The sequence below is a fragment of the Letharia columbiana genome, assembly GCF_014066305.1.
Source record: "Letharia columbiana isolate WasteWater2 chromosome Unknown Sc0000039_s0, whole genome shotgun sequence".
Classification (NCBI taxonomy): domain Eukaryota; kingdom Fungi; phylum Ascomycota; class Lecanoromycetes; order Lecanorales; family Parmeliaceae; genus Letharia; species Letharia columbiana.
The window spans coordinates 22,117-35,199 of record NW_023501083.1 but is presented as its reverse complement, the minus strand read 5'-3'; positions in this window follow the sequence as shown (position 1 = coordinate 35,199).

Genomic DNA, 13,083 nt, shown 5'->3' with positions numbered 1-13,083 from the left:
GTTAATAGAGCTTTAATAGTTATATATATAAAGATCTTCTATTTAATTAATATTAGAGAAAGTTTATTATATCTAGAAAAGAATATTTATTATTTCTAAGAATCTAATATAAGTTTATTTATCTTTATATTATTTTAAATATATAATATTTATTAATCGCGATTATTAATAAGGTATAATAGAATATATTATTATAATATTATAAATAGTTATAAATTAAAAAGTATTTATTCTCGATAATTTTAATTTAAATCTAGATAATAAGTATAAGCTTTTTTTTATAAAGAATATTTTATTAGAATAAACTTTGTAATCTATTATCTAATATCTTAATATTTATTATAATTATAATTTTAAAAAAGATAAAAAAAGATTATCTATCTAGACGATCATCGCTTTATTTAAAAAATTCTTAATTTTAATTTATCTACTATACGATCTTTATATTAATTATATCTAACTTATAACGAGCTCGAGATAGTATATTTTAATCGTGATTATCTCGAAGTCGTTATCGTAAAATCTTCTATTAATTTTCCCTATCTTCTCTTTATTAATAATTTCGATATTTATAAAAATATATATTATATATTTAAAGTATTTTATCTTATTTTAATATATCTAGACTACGCGAAGCGTAGAAAACTTATAAATATATTTACTCTATTTTTAAGATTTTATAATATTAATATTAAGAACGTAATAAAAATCTTTTATAAATTTATATAGAATCTAGATTATAAAATAGAGCTTAAAGTTAATAGCGTTATCGATATATTTTAGACTTTCGCTTTAATATTTCTTAGAGATATATTTTAATAGATAGATAATAATAACTTTATAAGATATATCGCTATTATAAATTATTATACTTATTATTACTTAAAAGATAAAAGAGCGAATTTAAATTTTAATATCGTAGAGAATAATAGATATTATTAAGAGATTATTTAATAATACGAATTTACTAAAAATCTCGACGATATTAAATTTAAGAAGTTTATTTAGAATATTAATTTACGATTCGATATCCCTCTAATTACGAAGCTAGCGCTATCTTTAGATCTTATTTAGTCTAAAGCCTATAACGCTCTCTACTTAAAGTAAAGAGATTTAAAAAAGATTCTTTAGAGATTCTTAATGATTACGATTCTCATTAAGCGTGAATTTATTACCTATCTTAAGATATTTTAGAAATTTTACTTCTCTTCTAAATAAAAGCGTATTTAAAACCCGATATTCTATATTTAATTATAATTACTTTTAAAGATAGATAAAGCTATTCTACTAGCGCCACTAATTCTATATAGTAAAGTAATAATCAAATAAATCCGTCTCTTATTTTTATAGGCTGCGGAAAAAGTTATAACCTTCGAAATAATACCACTTTAGGCTATTATATAAATATTTAAACTTATTATTTAATCTAATATCGTTATTAATAATTAAAGATATATTAAGCTAATTATACTATATTAATAAATTCTAGATATATATAAGACTTATTAGAAGCTAATTATATATATAACGCTCGCTATAAAAAGCTTTAATAACTCTAATAAGAATAAGAATAATTTCGAAGATGAAATTATCTTAAAGAAAGTTCTTTCAAATATAGCGTATAATAACTCGAAAATAGATATATTATAATATATATCGAAGTTTAAATTAGTTAAAATTAAAGAAAAAGAAAAAGAAAAAGAATAAGAAATAAAGGAAACCTCGTGATAATAAATTCGAGAAGCTTTTTAAGCTTTCGAATATTTACGTAAATCTTTATCTTATAAATAATATTAAAGAGTATATAATAATTATAAATTTAAATATTTTAACGAAAGAATTAAAGTATAAGTTATTTATACTATTTTTTCTATAATCGCAGTTACTAATAATCGCTTTTAAGGTCTTTAAAGATATAATAAACGCTGCGACGCTATTAAATTTAATAAGTTATCTATTTATAAAGAATATAATATAATAATTATTATAATTAGACTTAATAGATATTTAGAATTATAATTATTCAAATATAATAAAAGCACTTAAATTACTTAATAACTAGTATATAATATTAATATAAAACTTTTTTTTAATCGATAAGTAAGATCTAGATAAAAGTTATATAAAAGACTTTTACAGCGTTATAAAAGATAATAAGTACTACTCTACGTAGGTCTCGCTTAGAAGATTTATACTTAATAAATTCTTTCGTATTAAGGTAACGACTAATCTAATAAGACTTAACTTATAATATAGCTTTATTTAATACTTTATAATTATCTATAAAAACGAGTATAATTTTAATATATTAGACTTTAATATAACTACTTTAAAATAATATGTTATATAAAACTTCCTATTTATAGAAGATTTAGTCGAATTTATTATTAATGAATAGTTAATAGATAGTTAATAAAATATAAAAGAGATATCGAGTTATTATTATTTTAATACTACGCTATAAAGTAATACATTAATATATTACTAGTAGAGAATTAATGAATAGCGGTAATATATGAAATTTTTCGAAAATTTCTTTAAGTCCCACAGCCCTATAGGGCTATATATCTTACTTATATATTAAATTTCGAGAAAAATCCAAAAATCGAAAAATAAATCACGTGACGTTGATTAATAGGCTATTATAAGCGAAGCGAGATACTCGAACTAGTTTAAACCTTAATATATAATAAGGGAATTACTAAATAACTATCTATTTATTTCGAATATCGAATAATCTACTATTATAGAAAATTTAATATTAATAAAAAGTTAATTGAAAGTTGATTGAAAGTTATAACAAATATCGAGTTAATGGTATAGTCATGTGATATACCCTAATTATATATTTTCTCTAAGATACGTTCTCGAAAATACTATTATAATATCTCGAGTATTTATAATAAATATTTACTCTCTTTTAATAGCGTTATATTAATCTTAATTTTAAGAAATTCTTTTTAGATTATTCTTCGGTAACTCTACTAGAATAGCGAGTTAATTTTTTAGAACTTTTTATCTCTAAGAAAAAGCTAATAGCTATTATCTCGCTACGCTTTTTAAAATTAATATAAAAACTTAAATATTTTTTAAACTTATAGAATAATTATAATTATCTATATTACGCTATATTTAATATATGAATCTATTATAATTATTATGGCTATGGCTATACCTATCGATATTACGACTTAGTACGGCTTAATATAATTTAGCGCTTAGTATAGCTTGATATTCGATACTTTAGCTATAGCTTTTCTTAGAAAAATCATTATAACTTTTATTACTAAAATTTATACTTATACTTATAATATAATATCTAATAGTAATACTAGTATTCGATCCGAAGACGATATATCTAGCTATTATCTCAAATCGGGGTTATTTTAGTAGTAAACTAATCGATAAATATCTTAAGGGATTCCGGAGTATATCAATCGCTTTCGCTTATATCTATTTTATTACTTTAAACTCCGCTACTCTTAAGATCGTTTTTTATCATCTCTTAATTCTCGACTCTCAGTTACGATTACATCGTATTAAGAAGTTTAAAAAGATATATATTAATTTATTAGAGCTTTAATTAAGCTAGTTTCGAATATATAGATAATTAATAAAATTCTAAAATTATTATTCTAGTTATACGAATTTCTAAATACGAAGCTATCTTAAGAGAACTCGAATCTTATTAATCTCGCTAATACTTATATTATTAGATATCTTATTAGAAATAATTTTAGATCTTCTCGATTATATATAGATCGTTAATATTTTAACTAGCTTATCTTTTAAATAGAAGATTTAAAAGATTTTTAACTAGTCTTATACTTCTTTAAATAAGATATTAATTAAATCTAGAATCTTTTAAGATTACTTTTATTTATAAGAGTAATTCTAGAAGTTTTATCGATATCGATTCTATTTCTAATAAGAATAAGAGAATCTATTAAAATTAAAAGAAATGATTCTCTTAACTCTAGAAATCGTTTTAATATAAATCTTAATAACTTTATATTTATTAAATCTTTTAAAGTTATAGAAAAATATTTAATAATATATTTAGATATTATAGATTACGTTATTAATTAAATTAGAGAGTTAATTAAGATTCGAAAAAATTTAAGAAATTTATAATACTTTAAAAATATCTATTAATAAGACTATATAATTATTCTAATAATTATTAATAAATTAATTAGAAAGAAGTTAGACTATAAATTATCTTTTTTATATAAATCTTTAATTAATATTAATATAAGTATTATCTATACTATTTATCGACTTCTATTAAAGATTAAAAAGAAGTTTTATTAATTTAAAATTAATTAATAGCTTCTAAATTAGAAGTTAACTTAATATATATTAAGTAACTAAAAAGATTTTTAAACTTAGCTTAATATAATAAGAGAAGAATCGAGAGAATTAAGTATTCTCGATCTATTTCTAGAACTTATAGACGAAATTACTAGTTATTATTTATTATCGATATTAAATAATTATTTTTAATTTTAAAACTTTCTATAGCGATATTAGAGGTTATTTTTATAAATATTAACTTTTTTTAATAGAATATCTTTTTTAATATTTCGCGTTTAAAAAATAGAAGTTATTAAAAATTATTAAGATTAAAAAATAAATTACTTAAATTTATATAATTGAAAGATTAAAAAAGATTTAATTAGATATATATTTAAAAGATTTATAAGTTTAATAGACTCTCTAGCTATTAATCTCTTATCTTAATATTAATTAACTTCTTAAATTATTATCATTTTATCTTATTAAAATATAAAATTAAAAGATCTAGAAATTGTTAAAAGTAGAATACCAGACATATTAAAAAAAGAATAATTGTTACTAAGAGACTGATTATTGATTTATAAGATATACGAATATTTATATATATAAAATAGATAGCTAATAGTAGCTAGTAATTACTAGTCTTAATAATACGCGATATATTATATACTCAATAAAAAAAAATATAATAAAACTAATATCCCCGCTTATAAACCATCATCAACGCACGATTTATTCGATTTTAATTTAAATATATATAAAAAAAACCCAAGCTGGGACTAAAATAAAAACAAAACCCAGCCATAATCACAGAAAAAAGAACTTAACGAGTATAAATAAAAAAAAACCAATCATACCCAAACATCATTAAAATAAATACAATCACTAAAAATAAAAATTTATATAACCATCACAACTTATAAAAAAAAAACCGGGGTAGTCTTATTATACAAATCATAATTATACTAAAACTATAATTCTATTAATAAAAAATATGTGAGCCCCTAATAATAGTCGAAGGAGTTAATATTATAATACTTCTCGATAATCTTAGAAACTAGATTCTCTAAATTCTAATATATTATATTTTATATATATTAGTTTCTAAATCCACGCTTTAAATTCGAAATTAATTATTTACTCGATCTTATTAAATCTATAAAAAACCTCGATAGAGAAAATAGAAAGAGTGCCGAGGCTTTAAATACCTATTTCGAGACCTCGAAATAATATAAGAGTTTTTAATATTTTACTTATATTATTTCGGAATCTCGAAATATATTATAATATTAGCCCCTTCGGCTATCGCATATATATCGCGTATTATTAGAGCTAGTAATTATTAGCTATTATTAGCCATCTATTTTATATATATAAATATTCGTATATCTTATAAATTAATAATTAGTCTTTTAGTAATAATTATTCTTTTTCTAATATATCTAATATTCTACTTTTAATAGATTATAAGCCCGAAAGCGAGTAAGATAATATTAAAATATTCTTACACTTTCTAACATAGATATTAAATTAAGTCTTCGATGATTATTATAAATAGATACATCTTATAGCGATAGCCCATTTTTTTAACTCGTACTTATCGACGAGAGGGCTATCGCTATTCAATCCCTATATAAAAAATATCGAACTAAAATTCTTATTTCATTCGAGATCCCGAAACAATACGGGCAAATCAATAAAATTCTTAGATTATTTCGAGATCCTGAAATAATACGGGTAAAACTCTTAGATTATTTCGAGGTCTCGAAGCAATACGGGCAAATTATTAGTCCCGAAACAATACGGGCAAAATATTAAAAACTCTTAGATTATTTCGAGGTCTCGAAGTAATACGAGTAAACTATTAGTCCCGAAACAATACGAGTAAAACATTAAAAACTCTTATATTATTTCGAGGTCTCGAAGTAATACGAGTAAATTATTAGTCTCGAAACAATATAAATAAAATATTAAAAACCCTCATATCATTTCGAGGTCTTAAAACGAGCATTTAAAAGCCTCGGCACTCTTTCTATTTTCTCTATCGAGGTTTTTTATAGATTTAACGAGATCGAGTAAATAATTAATCTCGAATATAAAGTATAGATATAAAAACTAATATATATAAGATATAATATATTAAGATTTAGAAAATTAGCTTTTAAGGCTATCGAAGAGTATTATAATATTAGTCTCTTCGATTATTATATATATATCGCATATTATTAAAGCTAATAATTATTAGTTACTATTAGCTATCTATTTTATATATATAAATATTCATATATTCTATAAATTAATAATTAGTCTTTTAGTTATAATTATTCTTTTTCTAATATATCTAATATCCTACTTTTAATAGAATAATCTAAGGGTTTTATTAGTTTGCCCGTATTGTTTCGAGACCTCGAAATAATATAAGGGTTTTTAATTGATTCGGGTCCTCGTATGATATAAGGGTTTTTTATCCGTATTGATTTCGGGACCTCGAATGAAATAAGGATTTTAGTTCGATATTTTTTATATAGGGATTAAATAGCAATAGCCCTCTCGTCGGTGAGTACGAGCCAGAAAAAATAGATTATCGCTATAAGATATATCTATTTATAAACGATTATCGAAGACTTAGTTTAATATCTCTTAGAAAGTATAAGAATATTCGATATTATCCTATTCGCTTTCGGGCTTATAACCTATTAAAAGTAGAATATTAGATATATTAGAAAAAGAATAATTGAAAGACTAATTGTTAATTAATGGGATATACGGATATTTATATATATAAAATAGATAGCTAATAGTAGCTAATAATTACTAGCTCTAATAATACGCGATATATATACGATAGTCGAAGGGGCTAATATTATAATAGAAATTTATCTAAATCTACTTTTAGAAATTCATTAAAATTTAAAGTCTTAAAAATTTATTTAAGAATTTTATTAGTAATTAAAGAAGTCTAATCGCTTAATAATTAAGAATAAATTAATCTACTTATAAGTAAGAGTTATTTAATAAAATACGAAGCTTTATCGAAATTATAATCTTAATCCTAGATTTAAATTTATTTTTAAAGAAAATTATTATTTAGAATTAGTCTTAAATCGCTATTAAAATTAAAATAATCGTTTACTTTAAGAATATAACTATTTATATATTTAAAATAATCGCCTCTTTTAAGAATATAAAAATTTTTAAAATAATTTTTAATTATATAAGTATCTAAACTATTAAAAATCTTCGAATTAATAAAAAACTTTAAAACTTCGTCTAAAAAATATTATAATATTTAATTCTTAAAAATACTCTATAATCTTTTTTATTCGCCGCTTTCGATATATCGCGAAACTAAAAAGTAATACTCTTATTCTTCGAGTACTTCTAATATATCTAAAAGAAGATACTTTAGAATAATATAATAATCTCTCTATAAGAGTTTATTAGAAGATAAATTATAGTCTAATAATATAAAAAGATAAGCTTTTTCGAGAGTATTAATTAAATTATTTTAAATCTCTAAAGAAGATAAAAAAGATAAAATTTCGATTTAATAATTTTTTTATTACGTTAAGTTAATACTTAATAAAAAAAATTAATTATCTATATAACGTCGAAGTTATTAATAAAAATATAATTATTAGATATCTCTAATAGAGATTAAATATAAATTTAATTTTTATTATATTTATATATAAAAAGAGAGATATAATTAAGAATTTTAATAAATAAATTTATAATAATAAAATAGCGGCGAAGCGCGTTTATAAGATAAATAAGTCTCGCTAAAAATCTAATTTATTAATAACTCTAATATTAATTAAAGTTTAATAACTCTTTAAAAATCTAATAATAAAGAAATTAATTTAGATTATAAAGTTTAAATTTAAGATTAATTTAGATATTAGATTTAAGCGATTATTAAAGATATCTAAAATTAAAAAGAATAAATATTAATTTAAAAAGTTATTATTTTATTTTTATAAATATTATAATAAAGATTATTAAAATAATAACTATCGAGAAAGTAGTTAAAAGATTATAAAGATTAATTTTAAATAAATAGATATTAATAAAAATAATAATAATAATAAAAATTATAATAAAAAAGAAGAGAAAGATCTTAATATTTATAATCTCGAGATTTATATAACTTTAAAAGCTCTAATTAAAGAGGAAAATTAAAGAAAATTCTCTTAAAGCTTCTAACTGTTATAATATCAGCCCCTTCGGCTATCGTATACATATCGCGTATTATCAAGGCTAGTAATTACTAGCCATTATTAGCCATCTATTTTATATATATAAATATCCGTATATCTTATAAATTAATAATTAGTCTTTTAGTTATAATTATTTCAATTTCTAATATATCTAGTATTCTATTTTTAATAAGTTATAAACCCGAAAGCGGGTAGAATAATATCGAATATTCTTATACTTTCTAATATAGATATTAAACTAAGTCTTCGATAATCGTTTATAAATAGATATATCTTATAACGATAGCCCATTTTTTTAGCTCATATTCATCGACGAGAGGGCTATCGCTATTTAATTTCTATATAAAAAATATCGAACTAAAATTCTTATTTTATTCGAGGTCTCGAAATAATACGAGTAAAACTTTAAAACCCTTATATTATTTCGAGGTCTCGAAATAATACGGGCAAACCATTAAAACTCTTAGATTATTTCGAGGTCTTAAAACAATACAGGCAAACCATTAAAACCCTTATATTATTTCGAGGTCTTAAAATAATATGAATAAGATATTAAAAACCCTTATATTATTTCGAGGTCCCGAAACGGGTATTTAAAGCCCCGGCACTCTTTCTATTTTCTCTATCGAGGTTTTTTATAGATTTAATAAGGTCGGGTAAATAATTAATCTCGAATTTAAAGCGTGGATTTGAAAACTAATATATATAAGATATAATATACTAAGGTTTAAGGAATTAGCTTCTAAGGCTATCGGAGAGTATTATAATATTAGCCCCTTCGACTATCGTATAATATATCGTATATTACTAGAACTAGTAATTACTAGCTATTATCAGCTATCTATTTTATATATATAAATATTCATATATCCCATAAATCAATAATTAGTCTTTTAGTTACAATTATTTCAATTTCTAATATATCTAATATTCTACTTTTAATACTAACTAATAATTAAGATTTAATTAAAAAAAACTTTACTATTATATTAACTATAAGAATATCTTTAAACGCTATATCGAATTCTCGATATTATTTATAAATATCTTTTAAAAATATTAATAATTTAAATTTTATATTAATATTAATTATAAATATAGAATTAAAAAATAAGAAGAAATATAATATAGTATTTAAGGAGTTTTTTAATACTATAAATAGTTATTATAGTAAAGATAGACGAATATATAATTTTTACATCGACTCTAACTTTAAAATATTCTTAATATCTAATTAATATTATTTAGAATTTTTTAATAAGAATAAAGTCTATTCTATATCTAATAAAAGAAGACTTCGCTATAAAAAAGTAGAAGCTAATATATTACTATCGCGGGATTATATATACTCCTCTATTAATATATATATAATAATTAAAAAACAAATCTCGAGAGAATTTTATATTATATTTAACTTATTTTATAATATAATTATCGATACTAATATCTTAAAATTAAATAAAATAAATATTTAATAAGAAAAACTCGATCTTATTATTATAAGAGATAAAAACGAGGTTTTTATTTAAGTAATCTAGAAAATTCTAAAAATTAAGATTAAGATTCTAGAGTTATTAACTATATCTATACTATTAATAAAGATAAAAATCGTATAAATATCGAAGCGGAGAAAGATTAATATCTACGCTATATCGACTACGGTTTTTTAATTAAATATAAATTAAAATATTTCTATCTAGTATTAATCTCTAATATTAAAATATTCTTATTTATTTAAATTTATTTTTATTATTAATTCTTAGCTTAAAATCTTTATATTAAATATTTAAATTATAATTAATAATAATATTTAAATTATTTCTATAGCTAACTTTAAAGAATAATTTACAAAAATCTATAAGAGCTAGTTATTAAAAAGATTATCTATTTTTTAAAACTTAATTAAATTCATAGAGATAGATTTTTATTTTATTAATATCTTTATAAAAAAGTTTAAAGAGAAATTAAATATATTATATATTATAAATTTCTTAAAAGAAGTTATAATATTATAGATAGATATTTCTAAATATTAAAAATTAGAATATAAAAAATAAATTAAAAAAATATTTAAAAAATATTAATTACTATTTTAATCTAATATAAAATGTTTTAATAATAAAATTAAAATATTAATATCTTTTAAAAATAAGACTAATTTTATTAAATTTAAATAAAATTCTTTTAATTTATTTTAGCGAGATTATCGAATTATAGATTTTATTTTAAATCTACTAATAAAGTAAGATTATATTAAAAAGATATCTCTAAAAATTTCTTTTACTATCTTCTTATCAACTTTTATAATATAAAAAAATAATAAATCTCGAGTTATTATTAATTTAAGAAAGATAAATACTAAATTATATCTTAACGTCTACTTACTTTCTAAGTAAAATATTATATTAAAAACTTTAGATAAATTAATAATCTTCTTATTTATTAATTTAATTAAAGATTTTTTCTAATAATCTATTAAATCTTCGAATTAATAAAAAATTATTTTTATTAACTCTTATTAAAAGTAAGAATAATTAAAGATCTCTATTATAGATCTTATAAATATCTTAAATTTTTTCTAATATCGAATAAAAAGACTTCTTATCTTATATTTTTAATAATTTATTCTAGTCTATATTAATAATATTATTATTTTTTTAATATCTCTTAATAATTATATTAAATATCTTAATTAGATATTAGATTTACTAGAAAAAAATAAAATAACTCTTTTATTCTCTAAATATTATTTTATATATCTAAATATTATTACTTTAAGATATTATATCTTTAAATTTAATCTTAATATTATAAAAGAAAAGATTAAAACGATTTAAAAAATAATCTTTTTAAAAAATCTTAGATAGCTGAAAATTAATTTAGATTTTTTTAATTATTATTATAAGTTTATAGAATATTATATAACTATTATTAAATTTTTAATTAAATTTAAAATTAAAGATTTTAAAAGAAGTCTTAAAATATTTTATATAAAAAATTATTATTAAAATATAAAATATTATTAATAAATAATATTTCTAAGAATTATAATATCTTTTAATTATTAAAAAGTATCGCTTATATATAATAGCCTTCGCGAAAAAATAAAGAATATTATAAGCTATTTAAGCGATTATAACGTATTTAAACTTTAATTTCTTTTATTATTTTAAAATTAAGAGATTCGCTAGATTATTAAAAGAAGTTTTATAAAAATTAGAAGTAAAATTATAATTAAAATAATAATTAGAAAATTTATTATTTCTTCTATATCACTAAAGCTAATTATATTTATTCTTATTATTTAAATTTTTAATCTTAAATTCTATTATTTAATTAAGCGTATTTTTATTTAATTAATCTATTCGCTTAGCTCTTTATAATTAATTACTTATATTAATATTTTAATAATTTTAAAATATCTTTTTAAATATTTTCTAATAGATTTTTATTTATAGTTTCTCTTTAATATTAATCTTCTAATTTAATTTCTTTAATTTTATATTATTATAACTTAAATATAAAAGCGTAATTTATCTATATAGATAATTTAAATTTAATTAAATTCGATTATAATAAATAATTAATTTTTTATAAATCGCCTTAAGAGCTTTAAGAAATTCTTTTTTTAAGAAATTCTTTTTCTTTTTAATTTTTCGAGCTTTTTATCTATATAATTAAATAGATAATTATAAATATTAAAGATATAGTAAATTATAGCCTTCTTTTCTCTATTTATTAACTTTATAAATTTATAAAAAAATCTAATAAATTAAATTAAATATTAAATCTATTAGAAATTAATCGAAAATTATTTAGATATTTAAATTATAATTTCTATTTATAATTATTTTTTATTATTTAATCTTAAATAAATAGTTAATCTATTTTTTAAAAAGTATATAATATTAATATAAAGAAGTAAAGCGCGGATTAATATCTAATAAATTAAATTTTAATAAGTTTTAATATTCTAAAAGAGCTTAAAAGAATATTTTTAATAATATTACTTCTTTTTAAAAAATTAATAATTATTTAATATTAAAATATTTTTATTTTAAAGTTATTTAATTTATAATATAAAAAAAACCTTCTTATATTAATCGCTAATATTAATATATATAGTAATTTTTTAAATCTTAATATAATTAATAATATAATAATTAGAATAATAATAAGAAATATTATATTTTTATTAGAGTTATTAATAGATTAATTATATTTATTTAAACTTAATTCTTATCTTCTTTATTACTCTAATTTCTCTAAAATTTCTTATTTATTAAAATAATTTTAATATTATTTAAAAGTTTTTTTAAGATTAATTAAATAATATACGCTATATAAAAAATATATTATAAATAATTTAAAAATTTAAATTTTTTAATATTAAGTAGATTATCTACTATAAAAATAAAAAGATAAATAATTAAATTATCGAAGAGTATACTATTATTATTAATATTATTAGTTATAAATTTAAATATATAAATTTAAATCTTATATTTTATAAGAATTAAATTAATAATATTTATAAATTTCTAATTAATATATTTATTTTTAA